A 15,642-nucleotide genomic window follows, 5' to 3' on the forward strand; every position below is an offset into this window, starting at 1 on the left:
TTTTTTTCTAATGGCGCACCTGGGGTGCGCCATTAGTATCTAGTATACTAATGGCACACCGCTGGTGCGCCGTGAGTATAGCCCACGGTGCGCCATTAGTACTAATGGCGCACCACATAGAAGTGCGCCATTAGTAACAATTTTTTTTCAGAATTTTTTATTTATTTTTTCAAATTTTTTCAATTTTTTTTCATTTTTTTCTTAATCTCAAGTCACTATGGCTTAATCTCGGGTCAATATTCTTAATCTCAGGTCAAATCGCACTCCGTGGTCAAACTTCCCGAAAGGTTACCCATCCTCACACTACTCCAGCCCAAGCACGCTTAACTTTAGAGTTCTATCCAACCCCAGCAACAGCTCACTTCACAGGCACTTGTTGATATATCTAGCACATCAATCCTATTATACCTTGTTGATGTCTAGGACTTTGTTCATGTTCATGACTATGATGAAATTTTGAAAAATATTTCAAACGTCCCGGTCATATTACGTATCATTTTTTGAAAAAAATTAAAAATAATAATTCAAAACCATTTTTTCTGTTACTAGTGGCGCACCACATCCACGGCGCGGCACTAGTAAGTTTGAATTTTTTTGAATTTTTTGCCTCTAGATCTTGAAAGCCCCGTAACTTTTTTCTGTTAGGTTTTTGGGGATTTTAAAAATGTTTAACGGGTTCCCCTTGTTAAATTCGGATGTAACTTTTTGAGTAGATGATTTTTCACATAAAAAACTTTTTGAGTAGATCCCCATTTTACAAATTTCTAGAGAGATTTTGCAAATAAAGTCGAAATTCATATTTGTAAATTTTCCCAACAACTAGACCACATATCACATGGGAAACTTATTTTCTTTTATTTTTTTGACATTTTTATCATTTTCTTTTATTTTTTAAAACTGAAAAGGCGGTCCATAGGGGGGGTGCATTCGGTGGAATTTTTGGACCAAGCTAATAATGGCGCACCATCGGAGTGGCGCGCCATTACTAGTTCAACTAGTAATGGCGCACCACTCCCACAGTGTTCCATTACTAGTTTTGAAAAAAAAATTGGAAAAAAATTTGAAAAAAATTACTAGTGGCGCACCGTGGATGTGGTGCGCCATTACTAGTTAAAACTAGTAATGGGGCACTATCCCCTGGTGCGCCATTAGTTTTGAAAAAAAAATAAAAAAAATTGAAAAAAATTGATTTTTTTACTAATGGCGCACCGTGGATGTGGTGCGCCATTACTAGTTTAACTAATAATGGCGCACTATCCCCTGGTGCGCCATTAGTAGTTTTGAAAAAAAAATTAAAAAAGTTGTTACTAATGGGGCACCACGGATGTGGTGCGCCATTAGTATATAGTAGTGGCGCACCACATGTCTGGTGCGCCATTAGTGTCCATTTCATCTATAGCCCTTTTCCTAGTAGTGTCTCCGAAAATAATACTCCAAGCCACAGAACATCAACTATCATCATGAAGATAATCATACTAACCACTAATAATCCAAAGGTTGCATGACAATCAAAGTAATACTCCAAGAATATAATCACAGATATCATCACAGAAATAATCATAATACCATCCACTAATACTCCAATGGCAACATGATACTCACCAACTACAAACATAACTCCTAGTAATCCAAACAATAGCAAGGCAACAACAAGATCAAAATAATACTCCGAGAAAATGCCATACACAAAGTCATGTTGCTAAAGCATTATTTTAAACAAGTTCAAAATGAATTAAGCCATGTCACTGCATTACAGTGATGAAAATGGAGGGTGTGGCTTGCCTGGGGTGGAAGAAATCATCGGGAGAAAGTGCAAGAAGCTGGCGGAAAGAATCGCCGGAAATCGTTCTCTCTCGGAGGGGGCTGATTAAGGGCAGGGGCAAAATGCTCATTTTTAGTATGCGAAAACATAATGAAAGTGACACCAATAGAAAGGGCTCCACGAAACGAAGAAGTGGGCTTTGGAATCACCTCATTTGGAGTTACGGATAAAAAGTTATGGACGTTTTTCTGCCAGGGACCCATCTGTAATGAAAATCTTTTCAACCAGGGGCCTGAACAGAAAAAGTGAAAGCGTAATCTGGGAAAATACGCCTTCACCTTATCCATTTGAAAAGTGGCGGGGCCGGACACGTGCGGGTCCCACGGGATGGGGCCCGTCACTTATCCATGTGGGCTGGGCTGGTCAACGCAGGGGCGCTGCTGGTGCCGGCCCCGGCGACTCCGGCTACGTCCGGCCAAACGGAGGGCACCGGAGGCTTCAAGGTGGCGCGCCGCCTCCATCCCAGGGCAGAGGGAGCGCCGGGGAGGGGTGTGACCATGGCACAGTGCGGTGGCAGAAGCTACAGGAGGCGGCGGCTAAGATTGGGGACGGTGATGCTGGGGGTCTCCGACGAGGGGGAGGGAGTTGGGGCGACTAGATGGACTTTAGGGATGCTACTGGTGGAAGAATGGAGGAGAAAGGAGCTCGGGATCGAGCTAATTTAGGCGACGGCCGGCAATGGCCGTGGTGGTCATGACGGGACAGGAGAGCTCCATGGGCTCGGAAGAGAGGTCGGGGAGGGAGCTGAGAGTGAGGCGAGGCCAGTGGTGAGCTCGAACGGCTCTGGGAGAGCTTAAATAGCCGTGGGGCGAGGGGCACGGCCTTGGGTGACGCCGGGCACGTCCAGCCGAAGCTTTGGCGACGTCCAACGAGCATGGGAGGGCGCGGGATCACGACGAGGGAGGTGCGGACGAGCGATAGTGGTGCACAGGGAAGGAGGGGCCGAGGGGAAGCAGAGGAAAGGGCCGAGTACCATTAAAGCTCGGTCGGCCACAGTGCGCCTATGGGCGCGTGGCGACGAGCGCTGACGGAGTGGCCGACGGAGGGGGAGAGGGCTCCAGGAGGATGGTGACGACGAGGGCAATCTACTGGACATCATCACCAGCGCGAAGCCGACGAGAGGGGGAGGGGGTCCAGCACAAACACCGACTGGACGCGCTCATGGCATACCAAAATGGTGGTCACCACCAGTGCTGGCATGTGTGGGAGGCAAACAGCTGGCAAATGATGTCTAGTGGTAAGTGCTTCGAATGATGGTTTTAACTAAGGTGGTAACTAGGTTAAACAGGCTCTAGTTAAAAAGTTATCACCCTCTGAAGTTTACTGCAGTAAACTTGGGTGAACACTGGGATCAACAGAGATATGCTATGGGCCAAACAAGATGTCTGGGATGTTTATCTATAGAGGGACTATGATCCAGGAGGTTTTCAGGGTAAATGGACCAAGATTAATCATAGTTGCTTCACAATTGCATATTTGGTCCAGAAATGAAGATCATGAAGGTGGACTCACATGGAGTGTCCACTTGAGCTAAAATTGGGCAAGGCTTAGTCATTTGGTCATATGAAGATGCTCAAAAAGTATCATACCATTTGGCAAAGCCAAAATGGTACTTGCTTCACAAACATCTCCTCTGGACAGAAACTTGGAATAATTATGGTGATCAAATGGATCAATTAAATGATTCCAAATTGTGTGGAGAGATGTTTTATGGGTAGAAGAATGATCTAGTAATTTATCAGGATTTTTGAAGCAATATAAAATGCACTTGCTTCACAACCTGAAAATAAGGCCAGAATCAAAGATTTGCTCCTGTGCTCACATAGTTGCTTGGATGGGGCTGAAAATGGGTTAAGGGGTTTAATATGGGAACATTAAAGAGTGTGCAAAAGTTCAACTTATTTGGATACTCCTAGCTAGTACTTCCTTCACAAAGCCTTCTGTCTGACAGAAACTTTGAAAATTCACTGAGGAAGATTGGCTAGGCCAATAAATTTGAACTTGTGCATGGGGCAATTATTTGGATATATAATCATGCCCAAAAAGGTTGGGAGGCACTAGGAAAAATATAAATGACACTTCCTTCACAAAGTGCCATTCAGGGCAAAAGAGAAAAAGGAATATTGGGGAAGTATTTTTGAACTGGCCAAGGCAATGTTTGGGCATATTTGAGCTATATATGACCCAAAGGAATTATGAGAATTATTTGGGGATTTTTGGATGGACAAAAATACAGGTTGCTTCACAACCTAGGGCAGATAGGGTTACTCCTTTAATGAAAAAGAAATATTCCCTAGAAAAGATTTTAGGGTTTGGTCAAGGAGTGAAGTGACATGATCTTGGCAAGGTTTTGAGAATGATGAGCCCCTTGGGAGGGGAAAGGAGGATGATTTCCCAGGTGACAAGGCCACAGAACCACTCCAAAAAGAAAAACAGAGAAAAAACCAAATAAATCCAAAGAAAAAGAAAAGGGCCAAAATCCAGGTTGTTACAAAAACTGAGGGAAATACTTACACTACTTTGCTGCATCACCCTTTCATCTTTAAGGAAAACCAACGCAAGCTCAAGACGTAACAGCGAGTAAGGGAAAGAAGGGCGAAAATATAAAAGGCAGCAGCATAACCCGACAGGTCAAGGTGGCAATAGTAAGCGTAAAGCTGATGGTAATTTCGACTTTGTGGCTAACACCAATGCGCAGAACAATGATCGGCGCCGTAAGGGAAGACCGGCCCAATGGTCACGGTTCTACCTCGAAGCAGTGATGAATCAGCCTTGTCAGCGGCATGGTACGTGCGAAAAGCCAGCTGGTCATCTGTGGAAGGATTGTTACATCATGAAGGAGTTTAAAAATTCCAATTTTTTCAATCATGGCCCAAATGGCGGTCCTGGATGCGGCTCTCATGGACCTGGATTTGGTGGTGGCGGTTCAAACTCTGGCTTCCAAGGTCAAGGCAATCAAGGTGGTTTTAATTAGCAGTCTAACCAAGGAAACCAGCTGCAGCATTCTGGTTATCGGAGTAATCCAAAGCAGCTGAATGGTGGTCAGTATCATGTGTTCGCCACTGGTCTGCACAAGCGAGATTTGAATATCCATAAACGGGCGGTGAACTCTGTTGAACCGGCGGTGCCCCGATACTTAAGGTGGTCTAAGCAGCCTATTATATGGAGCGGAGAGGATCACCCGCCCAGGGTCAACAATTCGAGTCTGCTGGCATTGGTGATTGCTCCACAGGTAGGAGGATATAAACTCACAAAGGTGCTCATGGATGGAGGCAGAAGTATCAATATCCTTTACTATGAGACCTTTTGTCGCTTGAATTTGACTGACAAGGATCTTAGGCCGTCTTGTACTTTCTTTCATGGGGTGGTGCCTGGTAAGTCGGCGTATCCTGTGGGAAGGATAACACTAGAAGTGGCTTTTGGAGATGACAATGATTCTAGAGTTGAGAAGTTAACCTTTGAGGTGGTGAAAATTAAGAGCCCATACCATGCTTTGTTTGGGCGGCCAGCCTACCCCAAGTTTATGGCATGGCCGTGTTATGTTTATTTGTAGCTTAAGATGCCGGGTGACAAGGGCACCATCACGATGCATGTTAATAGAAGAATCGCTCTGGATTGTGAAGAGGGTGATGCTGCTTATGCTGAGTCGGCTTGTGCCACCGAAGAATTGAAGTTTTATAAAGACAACGTTGACCCGGCGGATATGACACCTTTGAAGAAACCAACCACAAAGAATGAGCCCTTAATGAAGTTTAAGTCGACAGATGACACTAAAATGGTTGACTTTGGTGATTCTTTAATGCAGTTCAACATCAGTGCTAATATGGACCCAAAATAGGAAAGCACGCTCATCAAGTTCATCCATGAGAACTGGAATAGCTTTGCATGGAAGCCTTCAGACATGCCAGGTGTATCGAGGGAAGTCGCTGAGCACACTCTTAATGTGGATCCCAAGTTTAAATTGGTCAAACAGTTTCTTCGTCGATTTAATGAGGAAAGGCGCAAGGCAATTGGTGAATAGGTGGCCCGGCTCTTGGCGGCAGAGTTCATCATTGGAGTTTTTCATCCTGAGTGGCTGGCTAACCCGGTGCTAGTACTTAATAAAAATGGCACTTGGCGTATGTGTGTCGATTATATAGACCTTAACAAGGCCTATCCGAAGGATACTTTTGCTCTCCCTCGTATTAATCAGATTATTGATGCTACGGCTGGTTGTGAGCGCTTGAGCTTTTTGGATGCTTACTCTGGTTATCATCAGATCAAAATGGCAGTTAAGGACCAGGAGAAGACAACTTTCATCACTCCCTTTGGGGCCTTCTGTTATGTGTCTATGCCCTTTGGGCTTAAGAGTGCCCAGGCGACTTACCAATGATGTGTTCAGAATTTCCTTCATGGCCAGATTGGGTGCAATGTTCATGCCTATATGGATGATATTGTTGTGAAATCCAGAAAGAAGGAGACATGATTGAGGATCTGAAAGAAACCTTTGACAATCTCCGGGTCTACAAAATGATGCTTAACCCGGCCAAGTGTGTTTTTGGCATGCCAGCAGGCAAGCTATTGGGATTCTTGGTGTCTGAGAGAGGCATTGAAGCTAACCATGAGAAGATCAAGGCTATCACCTCTTTGTCTAAACCGGCGTGTATCAATGATGTCCAGTGTTTGGCAGGCCGTATCGCGGCCTTGAGTCGGTTTATAAGTCGCCTGGGAGAGAAGGCTATTCCTCTATATCATATGATGAAAAAGACAGATAACTTCGTCTGGAGCGATGCTGCTAATGAGGCGTTTGAGGCACTTAAGAAGCAACTAGCTGAGGCGTTGGTTCTTGTAGCCCCTATTGAGAAGGAGCCCTTGCTGTTATATGTGGCTACAAACAACAGGGCTGTCAGTGTAGCAGTTGTGGTTCAAAGGAAGAAGTCAGGCAAGGAGTATCCGGGTCAAAGGTCGGTTTATTACGTCAATGAGGTGCTCATTGAGTCTAAGCAGAGATACCCACATTGGCAAAAGCTGGTTTATGGCATGTTCATGGCTAGTCGCAAATTGAAACAATATTTCCTTGGTCATCCTATCACTGTGGTCAGCTCTGCTCCTTTGGGGATATTATTCAAAATAGAGAAGCCACATGTCGGGTAGCTAAGTGGGCCATTGAGCTTGGACCCTATGGTTTAAAATATGTGCCTCGGATGGCTATAAAATCTCAAGCACTTGTAGACCTCATCAATCATTGGAAAAGTTACAGATGCCTGAGGATTAGCCGGATAATACATATTGGACTATACATTTTGATGGATCTAGGCAATTGGAAGGCTCGGGGGCTGGAGTTATATTGACTTCCCCATGAGGTGATAAATTTTGTTATGTTTTAAGGTTGATGTTCCCTTGTACTAATAATGCAGCTGAATATGAAGCCTTACTCCATGGTCTTCGGATGGCTAAAGAGATGAGTCTAAGCCAGGTAAGATGTTTTGGCGACTTAGATTTGGTGGCTCAGCAAGTGTTAGGGACTTGGGATTCAAAGGATCCACTCATGGCGGCTTATCATCGAGAGGTTGGTACTATTGCTGGTCACTTCAAGGGATATCAAGTGTAGCATATTGATCTAAGGAAAAATGAAGCGGCTGATGCGTTAAGTCGGCTGGGGTCTCAGCATAAGCCGGTTCCACCTAATATTTTTCTTGATATTTTGCATAACCGGTTAATGAAGTTTCCTACGGAGGAGGATCTGGCAGTTCCTGACCCGGAGGCACAATTGGTGGCGGCTCTTCATGTTATCCCTGATTGGACTGTTCGTATTTGGCTTAAATGGCCCGAGCCGAGTTACCTGAGGATGAAACTTTGGCTAGGTAGATAAACCGGAGGTCTAAGTCAATGACTATTGTCAATGGTGAGCTTCACAGATGCAGTGTTACAGGGGTGTTTCAACGATGTGTTTCTCCTGAGGAAGGCCGTGAAACTTTAAGGGAGATTCATGAAGGAGATTGCGGCCATCATGCCGGCTCTAAGTCTCTCGTTGCCAAATCTTTTTGTCATGGGTTTTATTTGCTGACGGCTCATGCTGATGCAGAAGATCTGGTCAGTAAATGTGATGGTTATCAGAAATTTTCAAGACGAGCTCATGTGCCGGCTCAAGAATTGAGGATGATTCCAATTACTTGGCCATTTGCAGTCTGGGGGCTGGATATGGTTGGGCATTTCAAAAAGTCCAAGGATAAAAAGACCCACCTCTTGGTGGTGGTTGACAAGTTTACAAAGTGGGTTGAGGCTGAGATGGTCAGCAAATGTGATGCAGCCACGACGGCTCAATTCATCAAAAAGGTGATATTTCATTTTGGGTATCCTCATAGTATCATCACTGATAATGGTACTAATCTGTCTAAGGGAGCAATGAAGTAATTCTATCAACAAGAGCACATCTGGCTTGATGTATGATCAGTGGCTCACCTCCAGTCTAATGGCCAAGTTGAATGAGCTAATCAAGAAATCTTGAGAGGTATCAAGCCCCAGCTTATGGTTCCTTTGCAGAGAACACAGGGTTTTTGGGTGGAAGAGTTTCCCTCGGTGCTTTGGAGTATCAATACCACCGCCAATAGATCTACGGGTTACACGCCTTTCTTCATGGTTTACGGAGCAGAGGCGGTTCTCCCTAGTGACATACGTCACGATTCGCCTTGTGTGGCGGCTTATGTTGAAGTTGACAATGAGAAAGCACGTCTGGATGCTATTGACCTGTTAGATGAGGAGCGTGACCTTGCAGTGGCTTGTTCGGCGATTTATCAGCAAGATCTGCATCGTTACCACAGCCACCGGGTTAAAACCAGGACCTTTAAAGAAGGCGATTTGGTGCTCCGGCTTATCCAGGATCAAGCTGACATGCACAAGCTATCCCCACCTTGGGAAGGGCCCTTCATGGTCAGCAAGAATCTAAACAACGGGTCATACTACCTTATCGATGTTTGAGGCCACAAGGACTCACGCACATCGGAGGAGGAGACCCGTCGGCCATGGAATATTTCTCATCTTCAGCCTTATTACTCCTGAGCAACCGACTCTTGTGATGTACATACTTTATCAATGTATATATTATCATGAATATAATAAAGTCGGCAACCCTGATAATTTAGGGCCTCTGTCGTTTCATTTATGAGAATACGAATCTTCATTGTCACTTCATACGATCACTTAGGGGCTTCCTGCTCATTGACCATAGGTATGATTACCGTCTAGATCCGGCTTGTACGCCATGATTAAAACATACTTGGGGGCTTCCTCCTCATTGAGCATAGCTCTGAATCCGACTTATAAGCCCGGAATAAACTTTTACTTGGGGGCTTCTCCTCATTGAGCATAGCTCTGAATCTGACTTATATGCCTGGAATAAACTTTTACTTGGGGGCTCATTAAGCATAGCTATGACCCTTGTAATAGGCTTGGACGCCTGGTGTATTCACCAAAAAATCCGGGTTATCCTGCCTATGTAAGTCTGTCACTCCGCCCAGGTAATCTTGGAATGACTCGATGTACTCTTGATAGTTAATCTTATAAAGACCCTGAATTTGTCAATTTAAAACGGCGATTGGTCATGTGAGGTCCGGCTTACAGTTTGAGTGAAGGTTTAACTCAGCTGTTGTGTGGCCCATGAAAGCACCTGAGTTTTAGGCTTGGCAGCCTATGAAAGCCCTGTTTTCTTATTTATCTTTCATTTGAACATTTTTTGGAGTTTTATCTCTTGTCACATGTCAATACATGGTTGAAAAAGCAATTAGGACCATGTTGCCTTATGGTTCATGTATATCTTTATATGGAGTGTTATTATCCCGGTCTGGCTTTGGACTTTAAGTTGCCAAGATATAATGATTATATGCTTAGCTCTTTCTGCTAAAATTTTGGGATATCACCCCTTGCTGCATGCGGTGTTATAAGCCGGCAGTATGAACAGGCCGTTGTGCTTCTGTCTATGGGCTATTGCCTTTACCACATGACTTATGATAAGTCGACAGTATGAACAAATATCAAAGGTATGCTATTTATTTCATTATATAAGGTTTTTACAAACCGGCCCTGATCATGGACTGTTTAGTCCTCAGTGGTTTTTATACGGGGTATCATGACCCGCCCTGGAGTAAACCGCCAGGGCACTTGTTATCTGTTTATATGCAGGGGAAAATGATAAACCTGACCTACATAATGGATAATATTACAAAGCATAAGTGCCATATTTTCCCATGATGGATCAACAGTGTTATGCAAACAAAACATGCACGATGGCACGGCAGATCAGTATTTAACTAGCCTATTACATGGCTCCTCGGGCCCAAATGGATAAATTATTTTTCAAACAGTTCCTGGTGGTGCAAATAAAGAACCGCCAGCAGATTAGTTCTCCTGGCCTTGGCGGTTTGAAGCTTCCAGGTCATCCCGTGCCGGTTCTGCTTCTTCCCCCCATCGTCTGGAAGTCAGGCGATGACCAATTGATACCAGTCAAGGCTTGGAATTCAGTGTCATCATCAATAAACTCAGAGAGATCAATTTTTGGGGCGAAAGTATGCTTATGGATTGGAGGGATAAGATCTGCAATCTTGTAAGCCGGCATGGGCATCTTCTGATTCTCTACGGTGTAAGCCGCCTGATACTTGGACAGATCTGTTTCTTCAGCAAGCAAGCTAGCTAAAGGATGCATCTCCTTCACACAGACAGCAAAATCTTTCTTATCAAAAGGAGACATGTCCTCTTTTAAATTAGGGTAGCCAGTGGTTAGCTCGGTTGGGTCTAATTCTGATTGCCATGCCTTTGCCCGGCTTAAAGCTGTAATGACGCTAGCTCTAGCAGCCGATCGTTTATTTTCTTCAATTTTGGATGGCAAGATAGAAAGGCTGCTTAACACATCGCTGAGAAGAGATGGTGTTTGATTGCTTGGGGAGATGGCGGCTATTGTGCGTTGAGCTCTGGTATACAGTTGCTCTACTAAGGTATAAACCGCCTTGAGCTTTATCAGCGTTTCTTTCCAAAGGTTGCTGCTTCTGGGACCTGCATGGGATATTATGATTGAGTCACTAGGCGGTTTATAGAAAAAAGAAAGAAAGACATTGAGATATAAAATGATCTTACCAAAAATAGCAAAGGTCATTTGATTGATGTGATGCTGTAAGCCGGAAAAATTGGTAGTGACCTCTTCCAATGAGGCCTCAACTTTCTTAGCCCTTTGGATCAAGGTGGCCCTCTCTTCAGCCTAGGCGGCTTTCTCAGTGTTAAGTTCAGTTTTGAGCTTCTCATTTTCATTCACGCTAAACTTGAACTTGGAGTCAGCCCTCCGGTTCTCATCTTCTTGTGTTTCAAGCCGGGTTTTCAAGTCAGTGAGCTGATATTGAAATTCCCTGGATGCCTCCTAAAAGAAAAATTCCAAGCAAATATGAGCAGATAGGAAACAACATATATTGACAAGTCTAGCCCTTTGCAAGCAATAACACTTGGCACTTGGGGGCTATTCTTTATGGAGTTATATATATATTTATAAATCCCAAGCCCTTTGCAAGCAATAGTACTTGGCACTTGGGGGCTAATGGATGCAAAGCTTGTTTTATGATGCAATGATAGGTGACCCCAGTTCATCATTTATCCAAGTTTACCCGGTTGGCAAGGATGACTAGATAAGATTTCTTGTCAATTGATAAGTCTCGGTTTATTCTGATAGATTCAACCGGCCCTTGGGGACTACAGATGCAAAGTTGATCATTATTAAGTGAAGAACCGGCTTAACTTAATAGTTTCAGCTAGACCTTGGGGGCTACATGTTCTGACTCAGAAGCATAATAAAAAAGGCTATCTAACAAGTCTACAGTATATTCTATTCTATCATATTCAGTAGACTTGGGGGCTAAAGGAATATATCTCATATGAGAGTAAGAATTAATACCTCATGTTTCTGATGCATGTGCTTGACCATGTCAATTTGCAAATCACGACTGTTGTGTACTTGATTCAGATAGCCGAAGAGGATTTCACTAATGCTCAGATGTGAGTAATTAGCCATGTCAAATTTGACCTTACGCCTCTCGACCAGCTCTTCCTTGGCAGAATGTTTAGCCAGAGTAATAGGGTTCCCCGGTTCCTGAAAACCAGTGCCAGTGACCACAACTTCCTCAGTGTTCGGTTTTGGAGGCTTAGTTGGTCTTGGCGGTTTAGCAACCAAGGGATCAGCAACCATAGGATCAACAAAGGTGCCACGATTTTCTAGTGGCAGATCATCAGCAGGATCATCCGGTTGTTGCACGGAGGCCTCGGAGTTTGGTGCTTGTTTTTCGGCTCATGAGGTTTGTATCTTCTGTGCGCTTGTTTGTTTTGGCCTTTGTGCTAGGCTTTGCTTTCCCACTACAAGAGGAGTTGGAAAGTCAGTATGAATTCAGAGATATTAAAAAGCACAGGTTTAAGTTGGTACCTAGGGGCAGTCTTGAAAGGAGGAAGCTGAGTTTGAGATGAATCGCTGGACGAAGACTGAGAGGTCCACTGATAATTCGAGTCAGAAGCATGAAGTACTGGATGAATATATATGATTTAAAATAAATAAGAGTCGATTTTTTTAATACCTCATTCCGGTGTTTGCGTGGGGCTTGCGTGTTAGGTAAACCGGAGGAAAGTTCTCCGCCTCCACTGGTCCGGGTTCTGTGCCGGTTTTCATGTTGTTGTTGCTTCAAAATAAAGTTGGGATCCATGTGAGCTAAAGGATGAGAAAACCTTACTTTCCGGATCACGCGTCGAATTTTTTGTCTTGGCAAGGGCTTTGAGTCAGAGGAAATAATGGTTACCTCGTCATCAACTACCTGGCTGCTCTCCGCATCGTCCTGATAGTAATTAGTGTCAATAATATGGATGAAAAATGAGCCAAGGGAATCAAGGTCTACCTCTGACTCTTCATCTTCATCCACGTTAAACGTATTAGAAGCAGTGGATTTCCTTTTGTTTTTCTTCATGGCTTCGGTCTTGGCCCTGGCCTTCTTGGCGACTTTTTCATCATATCTCTTATCCCAAAAAGTAGATCCAGCCTGATAAAGTTTACAATAAAGGTTAGGATTTCTAGATTCAACGAGCAGTGAAGTAAAAAGTATGTAAACCAGACAGACATACCATAGTGCCAGTTTAAGTTTGCAGAAAGGATTCAGACCCACTCTACTGCAGCTTTCCAAGGTTTCATTCAGAAGAGTCTTGGTCATATCATTGATGGCTTTAGCAGTCAAACACGTTGAACTATAATGGAGTGGATCTTTGGTGTCGCCAGTATATGTACAAATTAAACCGGGCTAGCGGATCAAAGGTATGATCCTCCAAGCTACCCAACACCGAACCAGATAAATCCCGGTTAATCTGTTGCCCAGTAATGCAGTAACCTTTGAGAAGGTAGGGGCAAGTTTGGCCCGTTCAGTGGTGGTAAGCCGGCCAGGAAGAGGATGCTTCGGGTTGAGCCGTTGGTCATGATAGCTTGGTAAGGGATTTTCATCAGCAGGAGAAGTATCCTTCCAGTAGAACCAGGTTTGATTCCAATCTTTGGGATGGCTTGGAAGCAAAGCATAAGGGAAAATGGTGTCTCTGCGACGCTGAATTGAGATCCCTTCGAGTTCTTGGCTGGGGCCGTCAGTAAATTCATTCTGGCGGTTCAGGTAGAAATACTCTCTGAAGAGGTCAAAACTAGGTTCTTCCTCAAGGTATACTTCACATAAGACCTGGAAATTGCAAATATTGGAAATGGAGTTGGGCCCGATATCTTTTGGATGAAGTTGCATAAAATGCAGAACATCACGGAAGAATTTTGACCCGGGCGGTGAGAAGCCTCGGTTCATGTGATCAGTGAAAACGATAACTTCATCGGCTTGCGGGTGAGGTTTGATTTCACCCGGATTAGGAGAACGCCAGTGAATGATGCCTTTCGCCGGTAAGAAACCAATCTTCACATAATCTTTGAGCATTGCCTCGGTAACAATGGATGGGACCCAGTCGCATGATGTAACTATCTTAGTCATGATTGGGGGCATGACCTACAATAAGCGATTCAAGATGTTATTAAACCGGCAAATATATGGTGAGTTACAAGTTGTTGTTTCAACCGCTATACAAGGATAAAGCTATGGGGATCCAGTTCAGAACAAGCCAGCTTGGTTAAACCGGAAGGAGATGGCCGGATTATTGACTCAAGTAGATGATGGCAGCTTAAATGGGGCCTAATGTTATATGATGGGTCACGGTTTATGTCATAAGCCGCCATGGAAGTTTTGGGGATTTGAATCTATGAAGTGAAAATTTCTGCTAAGGGGCGGACAAACAGATTTCACAAGCTAGAGCCATAATTTCGGATCTGTGACAGTTCAGAAAAGGCTGTGAAAGTAAAACCTAACGGGGCGGCAGTGAAAAACTTTGATGCGGTGATGTGGTTTTCTACAGGGAGATGCTATTTTAATGATGAAAATGACGATAAAACTACTTCTGTGCAAGATCTACGGCCTATCCAGATTAAAGGATGTAGGGGTTGAAGAAAGTAATGAAGAACAACAAGAACACCGATGAGCAGCCCAAACTCTAATGCAGATCTGAGATGAAAGGGGGAGGTGCACTGGAGTTCTCTGGTCTAGTCAGGTCGATGCGGCGGCCTGAGTTGATGCAGCGGCCGGAGGATGCGGCGGTGGGACCGGAGCGCTCGTGCGGCTGTGTGAAGGAGGAAGACGAAGAAGGAAGTGAGGGGGAGAATGAGGAAGACCCCTGTCCCTATTTATAAGGGAGCGGATACAAGGCATGCACGGGAATCGAGGAGGCCGAAATCATCATATGGCAATATGGACGCCTTGATTTTTGGGATGTTTATTAAGATAAGGATCAGTTAAAGATGTTCTGGGCCTCGTGCGGAATTAATGCGAAATGATGTCATGGCGGTTTAAGAAGATTTTGAGAGATGACGTCATGGCGGATTACAACAAGTGATGTAAATTCTTACAAGTCAGGTATTGAATATTGATATGAACAAGTTCAAATCAACCTGGGGCCTAATGTTGGGGATATAACTACTGGGTATGAACCGCCCAGGAGGGGCCGGGTCATACCACCGGCGATAACTCATGAAGGTGGCGGGTCATAGGAAGCCCGTTGACGGCCCAAGACCCACAGGTGACTGAAGGCCCAAGAGGATGAACCGCCATGAGAATAACTTGTATTGTAGGACATGCTTAGTTAGTCACCGACCCGGACACGTTGTCTATGAGCCGGCCGGGACTCTGTAAGCCGCCAAGCGTCAACCTGTGTATAAAAAGGGATGATCCGGCGACGAGTTAGGGCAGGAAAGAAGAGATCGAGAATTAGGTCAAGCGTATTCACTCTGTGGTAATCGAAGCCCAAGCAATAACCACTCTACACTAGATTAGGCTGTTACCTCCACCGCGAGGGTCCGAACCAGTATAAACTCTCCGTGTCCCTTGTCCCGTTTAACCCCTTCAAGCTAACCACATTGCGATGGCTCCACACCTATGTCCTTATGCTAGGACATCTGACGTGACAATTCCACGACAGAGGCCCAAATCCTAACGGTCCACCATCCCCACCTCTTTGCCATCAGCCAGCGGATGACAAATAATTTTTGTCGTCCGCCAACCAAATGCTACCTAACGGTGCCCCACCCCACCTCCCACTCTCGCCCTCACACGCCACCCCAGCCACCCCACCACTGCAATCGCGCGCCACCGCAGCCTCGCCGGCCCGTCGCGCCGCCACACCACCTGCCCCGCCGCCCCCACCACACCTCTCACTCTTGCCCTCTCACTCCACCCCCAGCCCACCACCCGCCCCAC

This window comes from Triticum aestivum, chromosome 4B (genome assembly GCF_018294505.1).
Source record: "Triticum aestivum cultivar Chinese Spring chromosome 4B, IWGSC CS RefSeq v2.1, whole genome shotgun sequence".
NCBI lineage: Eukaryota > Viridiplantae > Streptophyta > Magnoliopsida > Poales > Poaceae > Triticum > Triticum aestivum.